This window comes from Salvelinus alpinus, chromosome 10, assembly GCF_045679555.1.
Source record: "Salvelinus alpinus chromosome 10, SLU_Salpinus.1, whole genome shotgun sequence".
In the NCBI taxonomy this organism is placed as follows: Eukaryota; Metazoa; Chordata; class Actinopteri; order Salmoniformes; family Salmonidae; genus Salvelinus; species Salvelinus alpinus.
Genome location: NC_092095.1, coordinates 27,601,091 through 27,619,524, shown reverse-complemented (window position 1 = coordinate 27,619,524; position 18,434 = coordinate 27,601,091). Strand labels below are relative to the sequence as shown.

At 44.3% G+C, this 18,434-nt stretch overlaps 1 long non-coding RNA gene across 1 annotated transcript; it reads right to left on the bottom strand.

The window, feature by feature from the left end:
- Positions 1-7,080: 7,080 nt before the first annotated feature.
- On the bottom strand, positions 7,081-16,256 carry LOC139531345 (uncharacterized). The gene is made up of 2 exons (XR_011666337.1): positions 15,875-16,256; positions 7,081-7,602 (listed from the first exon to the last, which is right to left on the bottom strand). It is a non-coding gene; the product is annotated as an uncharacterized lncRNA (long non-coding RNA).
- Between the last annotated feature and the right edge of the window lie 2,178 nt (positions 16,257-18,434).

The window sequence follows — 18,434 nt, the reverse complement described above, 5'->3', positions numbered from 1 at the left end:
AATATGGTGATTGACAGAGTCGAAAGCCTTGGCCAGGTCGATGAAGACGGCTGCACAGTAATGTCTTTTATCGATGGCGGTTATGATATCGTTTAGTACCTTGAGCGTGGCTGAGGTGCACCCATGACCGGCTCGGAAACCGGATTGCACAGCGGAGAAGGTACGGTGGGATTCGAGATGGTCAGTGATCTGTTTGTTGACTTGGCTTTCGAAGACCTTAGATAGGCAGGGCAGGATGGATATAGGTCTGTAACAGTTTGGGTCCAGGGTGTCTCCCCCTTTGAAGAGGGGGATGACCGCGGCAGCTTTCCAATCCTTGGGGATCTCAGATGTTACGAAGGAGAGGTTGAACAGGCTGGTGATAGGGGGTGCGACAATGGCGGCGGACAGTTTCAGAAATAAGGGGTCCAGATTGTCAAGCCCAGCTGATTTGTATGGGTCCAGGTTTTCCAGCTCTTTCAGAACATCTGCTATCTGGATTTGGGTAAAGGAGAAGCTGGGGAGGCTTGGGCGAGTAGCAGCGGGGGGGGGCGGGGCTGTTGGCCAAGGTTGGAGTCGCCAGGAGGAAGGCATGGCCAGCCATTGAGAAATGCTTGTTGAAGTTTTCGATTATCACGGACTTATCAGTGGTGACCGTGTTACCTAGCCTCAGTGCAGTGGGCAGCTGGGAGGAGGTGCTCTTGTTTTCCATGGACTTTACAGTATCCCAGAACTTTTTGGAGTTAGAGCTACAGGATGCAAATTTCTGCTTGAAAAAGCTGGCCTTTGCTTTCCTGACTGACTGCGTGTATTGGTTCCTGACTTCCCTGAACAGTTGCATATCGCGGGGGCTCTTCGATGCTATTGCAGTTCGCCACAGGATGTTTTTGTGCTGGTCGAGGGCAGTCAGGTCTGGAGTGAACCAAGGGCTATATCTGTTCTTGGTTCTGCATTTTTTGAACGGAGCATGCTTGTCTAATATGGTGAGGAAGTAACTTTTAAAGAATGACCAGGCATCCTCAACTGACGGGATGAGGTCAATATCCTTCCAGGGTACCCGGGCCAGGTCGATTAGAAAGGCCTGCTCGCAGAAGTGTTTTAGGGAGCGTTTGACAGTGATGAGGGGTGGTCGTTTGACCGCGGACCCGTGGCGGATACAGGCAATGAGGCAGTGATCGCTGAGATCTTGATTGACGACAGCAGAGGTGTATTTGGAGGGCAGGTTGGTCAGGATAATGTCTATTAGGGTGCCCATGTTTACGGATTTAGGGTTGTACCTGGTGGGTTCCTTGATGATTTGTGTGAGATTGAGGGCATCAAGCTTGGATTGTAGGACTGCCGGGGTGTTAAGCATATCCCAGTTTAGGTCACCTAACAGAACAAACTCTGAAGCTAGATGGGGAGCGATCAATTCACAGATGGTGTCCAGGGCACAGCTGGGAGCTGAGGGGGGTCGGTAGCAGGCGGCAACAGTGAGAGACTTATTTCTGGAGAGATTAATTTTTAAAATTAGAAGTTCGAACTGTTTGGGCATAGACCTGGAAAGTATGACAGAACTTTGCAGGCTATCTCTGCAGTAGATTGCAACTCCTCCCCCTTTGGCAGTTCTATCTTGACGGAAAGTGTTATAGTTGGGTATGGAAATCTCAGAATTTTTGGTGGCCTTCCTAAGCCAGGATTCGGACACGGCAAGGACATCAGGGTTGGCAGAGTGTGCTAAAGCGGTGAGTAAGGCAAACTTAGGGAGGAGGCTTCTGATGTTGACATGCATGAGGCCAAGGCTTTTTCGATCACAGAAGTCAACAAATGAGGGTGACTGGGGACATGCAGGGCCTGGGTTTACCTCCACATCACCCGAGGAACAGAGGAGTAGTAGGATGAGGGTGCGGCTAAAGGCTATCAAAACTGGTCGTCTAGAGCGTTGGGGACAAAGAATAAAAGGAGCAGATTTATGGGCGTGGTAGAATAGATTCTGGGCATAATGTGCAGACAGGGGTATGGTGGGGCGTGGGTACAGCGGAGGCAAGCCCAGGCACTGGGTGATGATAAGAGAGGTTGTATCTCTGGACATGCTGGTCTCAATGGGTGAGGTCACCGCATGTGTGGGGGGTGGGACCAAGGAGGTATCAGAGGTACGGAGAGTGGAACTACAGGGTCCATTGCAAACCAAAACAATGATAATGATAACTAGCCTGAACAACAGTATGCAAGGCATATTGATATTTGAGAGAGACATACAATAAGGCATAAAGTGATTGCAGGTCTTGATTGGGAGAGCTAGCTAAAACAACAGGTAAGATAACAGCAGCAATAACAGGGTGCTAGTCTAACACAGCAACAACAGGTAAAAATGGCGACGACTAGGCAGAGAGGGTCGGATTAACTACACACAGATCCTGAGTTAAAGCACAGAGCCGACAGATAAAACACAAATAAACAGAATGGAGTACCGTGAATTAATGGACAGTCAAGCATGCATCAGCTATGTAGCCAAGTGATCATAGTGTCCAGGGGGCAGCCGTAGATGGAGCAGGGAGGCCTCCACTAAGCTAGCACGCGGCGTTTAAAGTTAGTAGCCCGGGGGGTGGTCTGCTCAGACGGAGGGGGTCTGCTCAGACGTGGTCGTGTCGACAGAGAATCCAAGCCAGATGGCGATGGCGAAAGAGAGGTTGTGAATTGTAGAATTGTGTTTGCTAACTGGTGCTAGCTTCGTGGCAGTGGCGCTAGCTGCGCTAGCCGCAAGCTAGCTGTGAGGATCAGAAGCAGTGGCTCAGGGATTACGGCAGGAATCCGGCGTTGTTGTCGAGAGACAGTCCGATGCTGGTAAATTGGTGAGTAATATCCAGGCTAATAACAGGGCTGGTGTCTGTGCAGAAGGTAGAAGCTACTAGCAGCGGCAAAAAAAAATGGCTAAATTAGCTTGTAGCTGGTATTGTATCCCAAGAATTCGCTGGTAGACCTCTTCAGCTAGCCGGCAGATGGGCCTAGCTCGAGGCTAGCTCAAGGCTAACTGGTGCTTGCTTCGGGACAGAGGTGTTAGCCAGTAGTAGCCACTCGGTTGCAGCTAGCTAGCTGTGATGATACGGTGTAATTGTCCAGAGCTTGCGTCAGGAATCCGGTGATGTGGTAGAGAAAAAGCAGTCCTGTATGCTCTGGGTTGATATCGCGCTTGCAGACTGGCAGGTATTGGCCCGGTATTGAAGCTGGCTGTGTCCGAGTTGAGGGTGAAGACCGCAGCAGTGGCTAACTGACTACTAGCTAGTAGCTAGTTATCTGGCTAGCTTCTGATTGGGGTTACGGTTCTAAAGTATAAAAAAAATAGCAGGTCCGTACCACATTGGGTGAGGCGGAGTGTAGGAATGTATATTCAGTTCCTAGATGGAAAGTGAAATTAAAATATATACGAAATGTATACGAAAAATACGAAGACTATTTACACAGGACAGGACAAAACAAAGACACGTCCGACTGCTACGCCACACTTGGATCACTTTAGGAAACAAACATTTCATTTTCTGCCAAGGACAAGATGGACCTCAGGCCTTTCAGAGCAGTAACTGAAAGATACTAAAGATCATCCATTCCCTACAGATTCAGCGATAAATTGATTTAACTTGGACATGGAAGTTGACTTGTTGATACGTTTACTCGAGTTAATTTCACTTAACATGTACATGGTATTCAGAGTTCGATTGTATTAAGCCATGTTAATAACTTACTTGAACTTCAACAAAAGATAGAAGGATATTTTATTTTCTAATGAAAATATACTTTACTTTTACAAAGATGTAATTGTATTTTTATTTGCATCAAACCTGGGTCATTTATGTTGTTAGGAAGATGGCTTATTACTGTATGTTTCATGGTGTATCTATAGATTCTGTACTTAATTCACTCTCTATGAGCATGCATTTGAGACCACACAGTAAAAACCCTAGGGAGAATAATAATGACACATTTCCTTTCACTAATTAATGCTATACTGTATGTCAAAAAACTGAAATAGCTATCATCATACAGAATATGTAGCCTATGTAGACAGATTGAGACTCTTATTGCATTATGAATTTAAAAACAACACTTTGCTTCCATTTGAGCTTCACTTGATAAAAAAAAAGCAGCATTTACATGATATTCTCTATTAAGACACACCTCTTGTGAAACACTTCACATTGAAATCCGGAGTGGTCCTGATGCAATATTTATAACGGGACTTTGTTTGGCATTCATTTTGATCTTGAAAGACAAATAATAAATAAATATATGTTCCGGAACGGTGCATAATGCATGACAACAAGAGCAGATCAGAGATGGTGGAGGGGCTCAGGCAGTTGCAACTGAAGTGTAATAAAAATACTATATCTCAGCTAAGGCTGCTAAGGCTCCATGGCCTAGTGGGATTCACACAGTGTCTTTAATGCTGCAATGCTTGTACTGGTCTAGTCTTTTGATATAAAGATCAGGTTCTGGCCAATGGATATTACAAAATTGATTATTAAACAAGTCTGCTTTGTGGTCAAGGATGAAAGATTTGGCTTGCACTTGTATTGATATGTACTACCAGTGACATATCAATTGCTATACTTGAGAGTGAAACCCTGATTTTCAATTACATAACTGTAACTCCATTCTGTCAGGTGGTGTCAGCCGTTTGAATTTGTGTTTGTGTCGTGTGTGTGCGTGTGCGTGCGCGCGTGTGTGTGTGTGTGTGTGTGCCTGTGCCTACGTGAGTATGTGTGTGTCAATACTAGTCAATTTCAGGTATACAAAAAAGTGCAGAGATTGTGACGTTTATGGTGATACTTCACCAAAGATGGTTTCAAATGAAGATTTCGCATGGAAGCCGTCTTCCATAAAATAAAATGGTTAAAGTTCCGGTCTGTATAAAGGGTAGTTACTAAGCCCCCCTCCCCCATCCCTCCTGACTAGCGACCAGGCATAGCGTGCTACGCGTAGCGTGTTACGCTAGCACAGACCTCACACGAAATAATTTTTCTCCTAATCTCCTCAAATGTCAATTTGGGCTCAAAATGCTCAGAACACTTTGGGTTTGTCATGAAATCTCCCAAAAAGTACTCCAGTTACTGTGTGGGGGGAAAATCTGTAATAGTCGATCAAATCCTATGGCTCTCCCATACGCAACAATGCAATAACAGCTGGATCTGGTCACCTTAATTCCCTCCTCCCTCTCGCCCTGACCCGAAATGCCCGCCTTGCCCACCCGCCCCCAACCAGAATAAACAAGCCTATGAGATGTTTCGCTTTCTATACATGTCTGACTTTACCAGGCCCCCAGTGTCCGGTCGGGAGCATGAAGTCACAAGCTCTGCTGGTCGGCAACCTAACGGTGCCAAATCAAATCAAATCCAATTTATTTATATAGCTCTTCTTACATCAGCTGATAAGCCCTGGTCTGCCCTAGAAAGCCTATGTAAATTATGATCGCCACAACGGCCGAAGAAAAAAAAATGTGACTGCTGTTTTGGGCTCTAACGTGTTAATTAGTTTGATCCCGAAGGTGAATTATTTTCAAGTTCGCTACAAATCGAGATATTTAGTTAAATAGGGATCCATTCTGACTACTACATTTGTCGTCACACATGCTGGCACAGACCAATCACAGGCCGACAGGCTACGAGTAGGCTCGCGCCCTAATGCCATAGACATTAAGGTTGACTTTCTCAGGCAAGATGAAAAAAGACTAGTCAGGGCCACTTTCACCATGATCCTTTTTGGTGCCATTCAGTGGTGCCATTCAAAAAAAATTGGTGCCATTCAGCCCCATCCAGCAAAATGGTGTGCTTCCAATTCAAATAATTCCGGCTTCATGCCCCATCGGGAGTTTTCCAGAGGAATATGGAAAATACTGGTTTTAATGTCTACCTTGACACTTCCAAGTTTAGCCCTTTATCTCAGCAAAAGCACATTGAATTGTGTTAATGAATTGCATCATGCTGATATCAACATGTCATTCAGCCGTGAGTTACATTCAGAGGTACTTGGTCAAGAGAGCATTTAAAGTGGTTTTTGTGCTCCAAATGACATTTCAGGATCCGTCCAAATGTATTTGGGTCTACAAAAAAGATATGTAAGACTCATATTTTGACATTTATGATTCTATTAAGTGGAAAAATGCTTGATGGCTGTACCATTGCAGAGGCTAAAGCCATTAATTGTTCAAGGTTCACCTTGTGGTAATAGAGCAATGTGGTCACTTAATAGAACTGCAAATGTCACAGCAGTAAAATTGGGAAATTATTTGGGCCAATTAAAATAACTGAATTATTCCTGTCTGTAAATTAGATTGAAATATTGAACCCCGGAGGAGAAGAAGTTTGATTTATTTGTGTGTTAATAGCTTCACGAGCGTAGCCACATGGTAGCAATGATCAATTCTAGTCAGACCTGTGTTACTGGACTTGTTCATTGATGTCTGCCAAATCCCAGACAGAAGCAATACTGCTTGATCATTTGAATGGTAGATTGATTTGGTGAGTGAAGATTGTGTGAGCAGGCTAGTGTGAGGTAGAATCCAGGTACTCTATAGCTATATTGTAGAATATACCGATTATAGTTAATTGACAGCGAAGGATGTACATTTTTTGGTTTGTTTGTTTTTGTATCACTTTTGCTTCCCAATTCCGTGTATCCAGTTGGTATTTACAGTCTTGTTCCATCGCTGCGTTTCCTGTACGGACTCGGGAGAGGCGAAGGTTGAGAGCAGTGCGTCCTCCGAAACATAACCCAGCCAAGCAGCACTGATTCCTGACACAATGCCTGCTTAACCCAGAAGCCAGCCGCACCAATGTGTCGGAGGAAACACCGTACACCTGGCGACCGTGTCAGTGTGCATTGCGCACGGCCCGCCACAGAAGTCGCTAGTGCGTGATGGGACAAGAACATCCCTGCCGGCCAAACCCTCCCCTAACCCGGACGATGCTGGGCCAATTGTTCACCGCCCCATAGGTCTCCCGGTCGCGGTCTCGAACCAGGATCTGTAGTGGCACAGCTAGCACTGCCTTAGACCACAAAGCCAATCGGAAGGCAGGATGTTTACTTATTAACCAACATTGTAACGTAGACGCAGGGAGTCAGAAAGCAGGTGCAGATGGTGAGTTTAATAATAATGAACATGGAGAGTTACAAAAACAAGAGAAGCGTTTGGACATGAAAACTGAACCAATACTGCCTGAAGAGTGATGCTAGATAAAGGGGGAGTAATCAGGGTAGAGATGGAGTCTAGGTGTGCCTCATGATGGGTAATGTGTGCGTAATGAGGGTTGCCAGGACCGGTGGTTAGTAGACCGGTGGTTAGTAGACCGGCGACGTCGAGTGCAGGAGAGGGGGAGCGGGAGGAGACAGTACATCCCAAATCCACCCCTCGCCGCCGCGTAGCTCCAGCCGCAGGACGACGTCGGGCCAGGAGGATGGCCCCGGGGGTGAGGAACGGGTTGGTCCGGATGGCGAAGGTGGAATTCTCAGATGATGTTGGGATCTAGAATGTCGTCCACCAGAACCCAGCACCGCTCCTCTGAACCGTGCCCCTCCCAGTCCGCCTGGTACTGGTGCTGACCCCCCGTGTCGTGGGGTACGGCATCAGCCAGGGTACCAGGAATCACCGGCCTGAGGGAAAGATAAAAAGATGGTGAGATGGGGAGTTGTAGTCTGTAAATTACCTCGTTGACCTTCCGAAGGACCTTGAATGGCTCCACAAACCGGGGACTCAGCTTCTTACAGGGCAGGCAGAGCGGGAGGTTTCTGGTAGATAGCCAGACGCGGTCACCAGAATGGAAAACGGGAGCCTCACTGTGGTGGAGATCCGCCGAATCTTTGACGGCGTACGGCGCGCTGGAGTCTCATGTGGGCATCGTTCCATACCTCTTCTGCATGCCTGAACCACTTGTCCACTGCAGGAGCTGCGGTCTGGCTCGGAGTCCACGGCGCAAGGGCCAGGTGATAACCCAAAACACACTGGAAGGGAGTCAGCCCGGTGGAGGAGTGTCGCAATGAATTCTGGGCGTATTCAGCCCAAGGAAGGAGTCAGGCTCACTTTGCCTGCCAGTCCTGGCAGTGACTCCTCAGAAACCTCCCCAGCTCCTGTTTCATCCCCTCCACCTGCCCGTTAGATCGAGGTTGGTACCCGGAAGTGAGGCTGACCGTGACCCCCAGCTTCTCCATGATAGCCTTCCATACATGTGATGTGAATTGGGGGCCACGATCGGAGAGACGATATCCTCCAGAAGACCATAGTGCTGGAAGACCTGCTGGAACAGTGCCTCAGCGACCTGGAGAGCAGTAGGAAGACCAGAGAAAGGGACGAAACGGCATGATTTTTAGAATCCGTCCACAACCACTAAAATGGCGGTGAAACCATCAAAGGAGGGGAGATAAGTGACGAAATCAAAGGACAGATGAGAACAGGGACGCTGAGGCATGGAAAGGGGAAAGATTTTAACTGCTGCAGCATGCCAGGGAGATTTAAATTGAGTACATACTGAACATGAGTTGACATAGTGTGCTACATCCTGCGCCAAAGTGGACCACCAGTATTTCTCAGAAAGGGATTGAGTGGTGCGGGTGATACCTGGGTGTCCAGCCACGAGGGATGAGTGCCCCCAGGTCAGCAATTGATCTCTGATCACCGTGGGGATGTAGATGCGCTCCGGAGGGCAGATGGCAGGAGCGGTCCTATCGTCATAGCCTGGCGGATGTCCACATCTACGTCCCAAATCACGGGACAAACGATACGGGAGGCCCGATTGATGGGCTTGCGGACACTCACAAGACCCTCCACCAACGTGGAACCACAGGGTGCAGGAAAGCAGGTCCTCCGACATCAAATCAAATTATATTTGTCACATGCGCAGAATACAAAAGGTATAATAGACCTTACAGTAAAATGCTTACTTACATGCCCTTAACCAATAATGCTTTAAAAGAAGTTAAGAAAAAAATAAAAATCAGTGTTAAATAAAACAATTGAAAATAAAAGTAACAAATAATTAAACGGCAGCAGTAAAATACCAAGTAAGGCTATATACAGGGGGTACCGGTACAGAGTCAATGTGCAGGGGCACTGGTTAGTCGAGGTAATTGAGGTAATATGGACATGGAGTTAGAGTTAAAGTGACTATGCATAGATTTTAAACAGAGCGTAGCAGCAGAGTAAAGGAGGGGTCTAGGTAGCCCTTTAATTAGCTGTTCAGGAGTTTTATGGCTCGGGGGTAGAAACTGTTAAGAAGCCTTTTGGACCTCGACTTGGTGCTCTGGTACAGCTTGCCGTGCGGTAGCAGAGAGACCAGTGTATGACTAGGGTGGCTGGGGTCTTTGACTAATTTTATGGCCTTCCTCTGACACCACCTGATAAAGGTCCTGGATGGCAGGAAGCTTGGCCCCAGTGATGTACTGGGCCGTACGCACGACCCTCTGTAGTGCCTTGTGTTCAGAGGCCGAGCAGTTGCCATACCAGGCAGTGATGCAACCAGTCAGGATGCTCTCGATTGTGCAGCTGAAGAACCTTTTGAGGATCTGATGACCTTGGTCGACACCAAGGAACATGAAGCTCGGCCTACCACTGTTGTGTCATCGGCAAACTTGATGATGGTGTTGTAGTCATGCCTGGCCATGCAGTCATGAGTGAACAGGGAGTACAGGAGGGGACTGCGCACGCAACCCCTGAGGGGCCCCCATGTTGAGGATCAGCGTTGCGGATGTGCTGTTCCCTACCCTTACCACCTGGGGGCGGCCCGTCAGGAAGTCCAGGATGCAGTTGCAGAGGGAGGTGTTTAGTTCTAGGGTCCTTAGCCTATTGATGAGCTTTGAGGGCACTATGGTGTTGAACGCTGAGCTGAAGTCAATGAATAGCATTCTCACATAGGTGTTCCTTTTTTCCAGGCGGGAAAGGGCAGTGTTGAGAGCAATAGAGATTGCATCATCTGTGGATCTGTTGGGGCAGTATGCAAATTGGAGTGGGGCTAGGGTTTGGTGCTGATGTGAGCCATGACCAGCTTTTCAAAGCACTTCATGGCTATAGACGTGAGTGCTATGGGTTGATAGTCATTTAGGCAGGTTACCTTAGTGTTCTTGGGCACAGGGACTATGATGATCTGCTTGAAAAATTTTGGTATTACAGACTCAGTCAGGGACAGGTTGAAAATGTCAGTGAAGACACTTGGTCAGCGCATGCTCGGTGTACACGTCCTGGTAATCCGTCTGGCCCTTCGGCCTTGTGAATGTTGACCTGTTTAAAGGTCTTACTCACATCGGCTACGGAGAGAGTGATCACACAGTCGTCCGGAACAGCTGGTGCTCTCATGCATGTTTCAGTGTTACTTGCCTCGAAAGGAGTAATTTAGCTCATCTGGTAGGTTCGTGTCACTGGGTGGTGGTGCTTCCCTTTGTAGTCTGTAATAGTTTGCGAGCCCTGCCACATCCGACGAGCGTCAGAGTACGATTCAATCTTAGTCCTGTATTGACGCTTTGTCTGTTTGATGGTTCGTGATTTCTTATAAGCTTCCGGGTTAGAGTCCCGCTCCTTGAAAGCGGCTACTCTACCCTTTAGTTCAGTGAGGATGTTGCCTGTAATCCATGGCTTCTGGTTGGGGTATGTACTGTACGTAAGGTCACTGCGGGGACGACGTCATCGATGCACTTAAAAAATATATATATTTTACCTTTACAAGTTAGTTAAGAATAAATTCTTATTTTCAATGATGGCCTAGGAACAGTGGGTTAACTGCCTGTTCAGTGGCAGAATGACAGATTTGTACAATGTCAGCTTGGCGATTTGAAATTGCAACTTTTCTGTTACTAGTCCAACGCTCTAACCACTAGGCTACCCTGGCACCCCGCTTAATGATGAAGCCAGTGACTGATGTGGTGTACTCCTCAATGCCATCGGAAGAATCCCGGAACATATTCCAGTCTGTGCTAGCAAAGCAGTCCTGTAGCTTAGCATTTGCTTCATCTGACCACTTTCTTATTGACTGAGTCACTGGTGTTACCTGATTTAGTTTTTGCTTGTAAGCAGGAATCAGCGAGATAGAATTATGGTCAGATTTGCCAAATGGAGGGCGAGGGAGAGCTTTGTACGCGTCTCTGTGTGTGGAGTAAAGGTGGTCTAGTTTTTTTCCCTCTGGTTGCTCATTTAACATGCTGATAGAAATGAGGTAAAACTGATTTGAGTTTCCCTGCATTAAAGTCCCCGGCCACTAGAAGCGCCGCCTCTGGATGAGCGTTTTCCTGTTTGCTTATGGCCTGGTCCCCAGACGGTAATCCTCCTCTTTGACCAGGAGATGGTTTCCTGTTTCCTATGCTTATCTACACATTTCCTTTCAGACCAGATCCAAGTTTTTGAAATCCACACTTTAGTCCCGCTTCTGCATATTATTGTGTTACCTTGCCAGGCATTTTGCTTTTAGACGTGCCGGAATTCATACGTAAAGCAAAGCCTCAATCTGCAATGTTCGAAGCTGTGACAAATGGTTGGGCTTTACGAGTGTCTCACCAGGGGTAATTATCAGCCATAGCATAACAATCAGATAGTAGCCGGGGAGCGAATCTGGAGCATGGAATTAGATATCTGTAAACATATGAGGAATATAAGTAGAGCTTTCACAGACATTATCTGTAATAACCTGTAATTCATACTATCAATCACAGCCTTCACGGTGTCATAATGATGACATCACCAAAGTCATAAACAGTTATACTCGCTGATTGCTGACTACCTGATCGCTGACTCTTAAGGTGCAAATAAAAAATGTATTCAGTGTCCATATTAGCACAGTCACTTCAGTTACTATGCATGTCACTTTGAAAGAGAAGATCTTACTGTACAACAGCATCATTATGGTCTGTATGACACGGATCCCCCCGGTACTGCTGCTCATTCCGTTCACCAGCTCCGGAGGTCTATGTCACCGGCCTTCTAGGAGTCACTGACCTGGATTCATTACCACCAACCCCGGACTGTCTTGTCTCATTAAGCACACCTGGTTCCTATTCCCCCTGATTACTATATATGTGCCCTCTGTTCCCCTTTGTCCTTGTCGGTTATTGTTCCATGTCAGGTGGTCTTGTGAGTACCTGTGCTCTATTGTATCGGCTTTCATGTTACTGTGTATGTAGTACAGGTCTCGTCCCGTGTAAATATTAGAGGTTTATGCCTCGCTCTTTGTTTGGGTTGCATCCCGTTGTTATATATTATGTGTTTGTTTTGGGCTTTGTCCCTGTCATGATCAATGACGTACTCTATTTTGGGTAGGCAATTTTTTTTAAAACTATTTCGTATTCGTGCGCCTTTCTCCTATCCTTATACAACGTGACACTGTATGTATGGCGATACAGCATCATGGAGGTCTATTCAGTTTTGTAAGCTAGTTGATAGTGTGACAATATTACCCATTGTGGTCCCTCTAATCAGTTTCCCCATCACTACAGAGATAACACTGTTTGCAAAACACTGGACCTCAAAATACAAGTCACTCGGCCTCAAAATAGCAGCTCTGTCCTTACAGTAAGCTGGGTTAATGACGCAGATGAAATGGCCATTCTTGTTCACATAAAGAGTCACAATGTCATGGCCTCTACATAGCCGCCCCCTCAGTCACAAAGCAAGCAATACTAAGTTAGCTTAATTTAAGCTAATTGTGTTGATTTAAGAGGAGACATTTGATTTAATTATGTCTTATCAGGCATTCTATCTTCCAAAAAGTCTATTTAATTCAGTTTTAATCACACGGCCAGCGCCTAGGGTTTTCATCACTGCATTTATCTGCGTGCAAATCTATTTTTCTCCTCTAGCCACAACATGGTGGGCTAATCCCTATTGTAAATCAGGTAATTACCATTAATTAGCCATTTATGCAATCATTTCCATTTTGACATTAATTACTGCATCACTCAAGCCACAAGTGAGTAAAACAACGCATAAAGGCATCCCTTTACTTTATGGCGCCCATTTACTCATCACATCATGTTTTAATGATACCAGGGGCTGCTCTTTCATATAATTTACAACTGGACCTCTTCAGGGATAATACAAAACAACCAATGATCCTCTTGCACTCTCTTGTGTTGTGAATGATGTGCATGCATTGTGTTTTACAGATTCTGTTACCATTGGGATGATGGTAGTGTAGTTAGGCCTACTCTCCTGTACGAACACTAACTAACTGTTAGCATAGAAAAAAGCACATTGAACAATGCAGAGAAAGAAAGATCATCAGGGTCTCTCTAATCATGTCTGAAATGTTGAACTACAGAGGGGAACACCATCTTAAGTTGTATTCTATTGACATACCCTAATGTATTTGCCAGAGGTAGCATTAGCCTTTCAGTTCTCTCTTAGTATTTGGAAATGTCCCCCCTCTACCCAGGTGATGGAGCCATGCCGTATACAGGATGCCAGTCAACTCTTCCTTTATTTACTCATACTCATTTTACAGGGCCCACTAATGAGGATTTCTATCCAAATAAAATGATTTCTTCTTGGCGTTGCTCTTGACGCAACCTCCTAGGTAACGATATATAGGGAAACACAGATTATATCTTTCCTTTAAGTCGTCTCTTCGGAAAAATTACAAAAATATTCAATTGAGACTACCCAGCAACCCAAATTGGTTCTTCGTATGTTCCCAGAACATTTGTTAGGTCGCAGTGCATGTTCCCATCATCAAAAACTGTCCAGTCGTGGGGATGATTATAGAATGTTTGTATAAAACATTTGCCCGATGTTGCAAGGACATTCCTAGAACACATGTAATCGATTCTTTAAAGGTTACCAGAATGTTTCATTAGGTTGTGGGAACAGTCTGGTGAGAACATTGTGGGGACAATCACAAAAGATATGTTCCCAAAAGACAAACAGTTGTGTGGATGATTCTACGTTTCTTTTAGGGTGCAGAGAACATTCATCTGATGTTGCATGAACGTTCCTAGAACACATTTCATCTGTTCTTTAAAGGTTTACAGAATCCTTCATTAGGTTTTTTAAGCCAGGTCTTTAATCCTCTGCGCCACTATGGAAGCTCTCTTAAGTCTTATTTTTTCAGTATATAGCCATGCCAGTATGGTCAATCAGGAATTCCATGCTTCCTTTTTAGCCTTCTTAGACATAACCAACCCAGGGAAATACTGGTAACTGAGTTATTCACCGTCACTTCACCCATCCTCTTTATATGCTGCATACTTCTGGGTCCATATTTACAAAGTATCCAAGACTGTGAGCGCTGATTTAGGATCACTTTTACTTTTCAGATCATGAAAAATAAGACAGGCGGGACCATATGAAGCATCTCAAAGAGGGAATTATATTGGGTGAGTTTTTTTTAAATTTTAGGTTAAAATACCTGGCTTGGGAACCAAACATTGCTGGTTCAAACCCCACATATGCAGGTTGTCAACATATGAAGTGTAAAAAATATGATTCGTTTTTTTATGATTAAATGCTGCATGTTCAAACGTCCTATTAAAAAAATTGAAATGCCATGTGTATCATTTTTTTTTTTTTTTTAACTAGGCAAGTCAGTTAAGATCAAACTCTTATTTACAATGATGGCCTACACCAGCCAAACCCGGACAATGCTGGGCCAATTGTGCGCCGCCCTATGGGACTCCCAATCACAGCCGGTTGTGATACAGCCTGGATTCGAACTAAGATGTCTGTAGTGACGCCTCTAGCACTGAGACGCAGTGGCGCAGCAGTCTATATCACCTTGTAGTGGACCTACAATACCGTCCTTAAATGCGAATTGCCATTACATAATGGGGATGTATTCCAAAAATCTTTCTTACGATTTAAGGAGCACCTTAAATGCAACTTGCCATTATATAACAGGGATGTATCTCAATAGGCTTTCTTATGATTTAAGGAGCTACAAATGTTGTGGTAATATTAGGTAAAAGTTCAATGTTCTTGAAATGTTCTGAGGACCTCCAAGACAAGGTATACTTTATATTGCATGAACATCAATGGAAAATTATGTTAAAACTAAAACAAATGTGCTATGAACGTCATTAAAACTGACTTATTTGGAAACTGTGGAACATTTTGCAATATTGTAGGAATGTTCTGTGCAACCTATGTGAATATCACAATAATATTCTTGCAACACCCCAGATAACTCCCATAACTTAATGAAATACTCTGGGAAGCTTTAACACTAGAACCGCCAAGACAGTCAAACCGCAAGACACGGTTTGGGTAATGATGTAAATATCAGAAAATATCATTTACATTACAACATTTAAGTCATTTAGCAGACGCTCTTATCCAGAGCGACTTACAAATTGGTGCATTCACCTTATGATATCCAGTGGAACAACCACTTTACAATAGTGCATCTAACTCTTTTAAGGGGGGGGGGGGGTTAGAAGGATTACTTTATCCTATCCTAGGTATTCCTTAAAGAGGTGGGGTTTCAGGTGTCTCCGGAAGGTGGTGATTGACTCCGCTGACCTGGCGTCGTGAGGGAGTTTGTTCCACCATTGGGGTGCCAGAGCAGCGAACAGTTTTGACTGGGCTGAGCGGGAAAAAAAAATAAAAATAAAAAAAAATATCAGAAGCCTAAATATCAGCATAAGCACCACATGTGCTTGTGAATGGTGAAAATCAGCACAAAAGCAATAATGGCATTATAATGAACATAAGTGTCGATTTGACAGTAGTCAAAAATAGTATATTACTGTCAGTTATTGGACACATTATTTGTGACCTCGCTTGTGCTTACAGTAAGTTGTGCATCTATACCCAACAGTTGGATGTCATTTAGCTGTTATCCCTTGTCCTAACAGTCACCACTGTCCCGTTCACTTGTTTACAACACTTCATACAAACAAGTCGCTTGCACCTGAAACAGGTGGCATGGATTCTGTTCCGAATGCATCTGCTCACCTTGCAGTTTCTCCTCCCTGGGATCTATGCGCAATTTGGCTCGCACAATCGCTCGTGTGGAATCCTTGCAGCAGCCTTGGCCCTCATACAGTATGTCTCTCACGTAGCCTGTGCCAGACTCATGATGAAGTCTCTCCTGCTTATGATGTTGTTCGTGCAACAACACGTGTGCGTTGATAGAAGCCAAGTCAAGCATGTTGTAGAACACAGCAACAGGCCATCTGCGAGTTCTTCGTTCCACCTAATACAGCCATTCCATCTGATCCGAAAACATTATCAGACACTCATTCAATTGCTGCCCGATATGGATCCTTTCCCAGATATGGAAAGCTGTTCAGCATGAATCAGAATAATAATCATCAGAGCTGTCATGATCCATTTCTTCCCCGCCATCTGAGTCATTTTTATTCAGATCTTGTAGCATGATCCATTCGTCTTGCTATTGTCTACTCTAGTCTTGCCATTGTAAATTACGCACACTCTCCCTGTGTAGCCTACTCCAAGGAGTGCTAGAGTAGACTAATAAAACTGCTTGGATTCGCTGTACTGATATAGGGTACACCGTTTTGAGATCATAATTAGAATAGATAAATAGAATAGAATGGCCCGCCCTGTTCTTCATTCACAATTGGTGATCACATAATTATGCATCTTTCGTTTCCCCTCGCTCATCAACTCACCCATTCTTCCCCTTTCCTCCCTATCATACTATACTTCATTTATTTCATCTGTTGTTATATATGTGAAATTAGTTTCAGTATAGTTTAGGTTTAGTTTCGAGGCAATTATCGGGGTGATTATCAACTGGGCACGGCACATTTAGCTATCGGGAGTAGGAGCTCGGGAGAAGGAGTGGAGTAGGCCGGGGGAAACCATTCAAGAAATTACATGCCCTCTGTCGTGACTTACATTAATCTGATGACTTTTATTTATTTAATCCACTAACTATGTTTAATTGTTACCTGATTAAATTAACCATGTAACAATGAACTAATTAGGAATTTGGGGCACCACGGTAGAAGTTGTTTAACGAGTTACCATCTCCCGAATTAAACTATAGAATATATATGTTTGAAGCCCTTTTACACAGACAACTACAGCATGTTCATGTTTGGTTATAGTCTGGTGAGTTTATCTTCTTCACCCTGTGTTGTTTAAACCATTTCCCACATGTAGCTAATGCTCCACATTTCCTGGTCTGGTAGGTGAGGTTATCTTCTCATCTAGTGTTGAGGTTGAGAGTTTCTGAGTTTCTAACCATTTTAATGTGTGGACCACGGTCTCACGTCTTCTGGTATGATATGTTCATTCTTACCCATATCCTTTTAAGCACTCTGGTCGAAAAGGGCGGTTCCAAAACGCTGACAAGCTCTCTGACCTCATTTGGGGCGTGGCTACTTAACTTCTCTAGGGTATGTGGGACAGTAGCGTCCCACCTCGTCAACAGCCAGTTGAAACTGCAGGGCGCCAAATTCAAAACAACAGAAATCCCATAATTTAAATTCCTCCAACATACAAGTATTTTACACCATTTTAAAGCTACACCTGTTGTAAATCCAGCCAAATTGTCCGATTTCAAAAAGGTTTTACGACGAAAGCACACCAAACGATTATGTTAGGTATGAGCCAAGTCACAGAAAAAGACAGCCATTTTTCCAGCCAAAGAGAGCAGTAACAAAAAGCAGAAATAGAGATACAATTAATCACTAACCTTTGATAATCTTCATCAGATGACACTCATAGGACTTCAATACATGTATGTTTTGTTCGGTAAAGTTAATATTTATATAAAAAAATCTGAGTTTAGGCAGGACGCTGCTGTTTCACTTGGCGAAAATGCAGAGCGCCATATTCAAATTAATTACTATGAAAATGACTATAAAATCAAACTTTCATTAAATCACACATGAAAGATACCAAATTAAAGCAACACTGGTTGTGAATCCAGCCAACATGTCAGAATTCAAACATGCTTTTCGGCGAAAGCATAAGATGCTATTTTCTGAGGATAGCACCATTGTAAACCAAGAGAGATAAGCATATTCCAACCCTGCAGGTACGACACAAAACACAGAAATAAAAATATAATTCATGCCTTACCTTTGACGAGCTTCTGTTGTTGGCACTCCAATATGTCCCATAAACATCACAAATGGTCCTTTTGTTCGATTAATTCCGTCGATATATATCCAAAATGTCAATATATTTGGCGCGTTTGATCCAGAAAAACACAGGTTCCAACTTGCTCAAACATGATGAGAAAATATCTCAAAGGTTACCTGTAAACTTTGCCAAAAAATGTAAAACTACTTTTGTAATACAACTTTAGGTATTTTTTAACGTTAATAATCGATAAAATTGAAGACGGGATGATCTGTGTTCAATACAGGATTAAAACCAACCGTAGCATGCCTTCTGGTCATGCGCTTCTATCTCACAGGACACCTAGAGTGACTCGACTTCAAGATGGCCGTATTTCTTCATTACACAAAGGAATAACCTCAACCAATTTCTCTAGACTGTTGACATCCAGTGGAAGCCGTACGAACTGCAAGCAAGT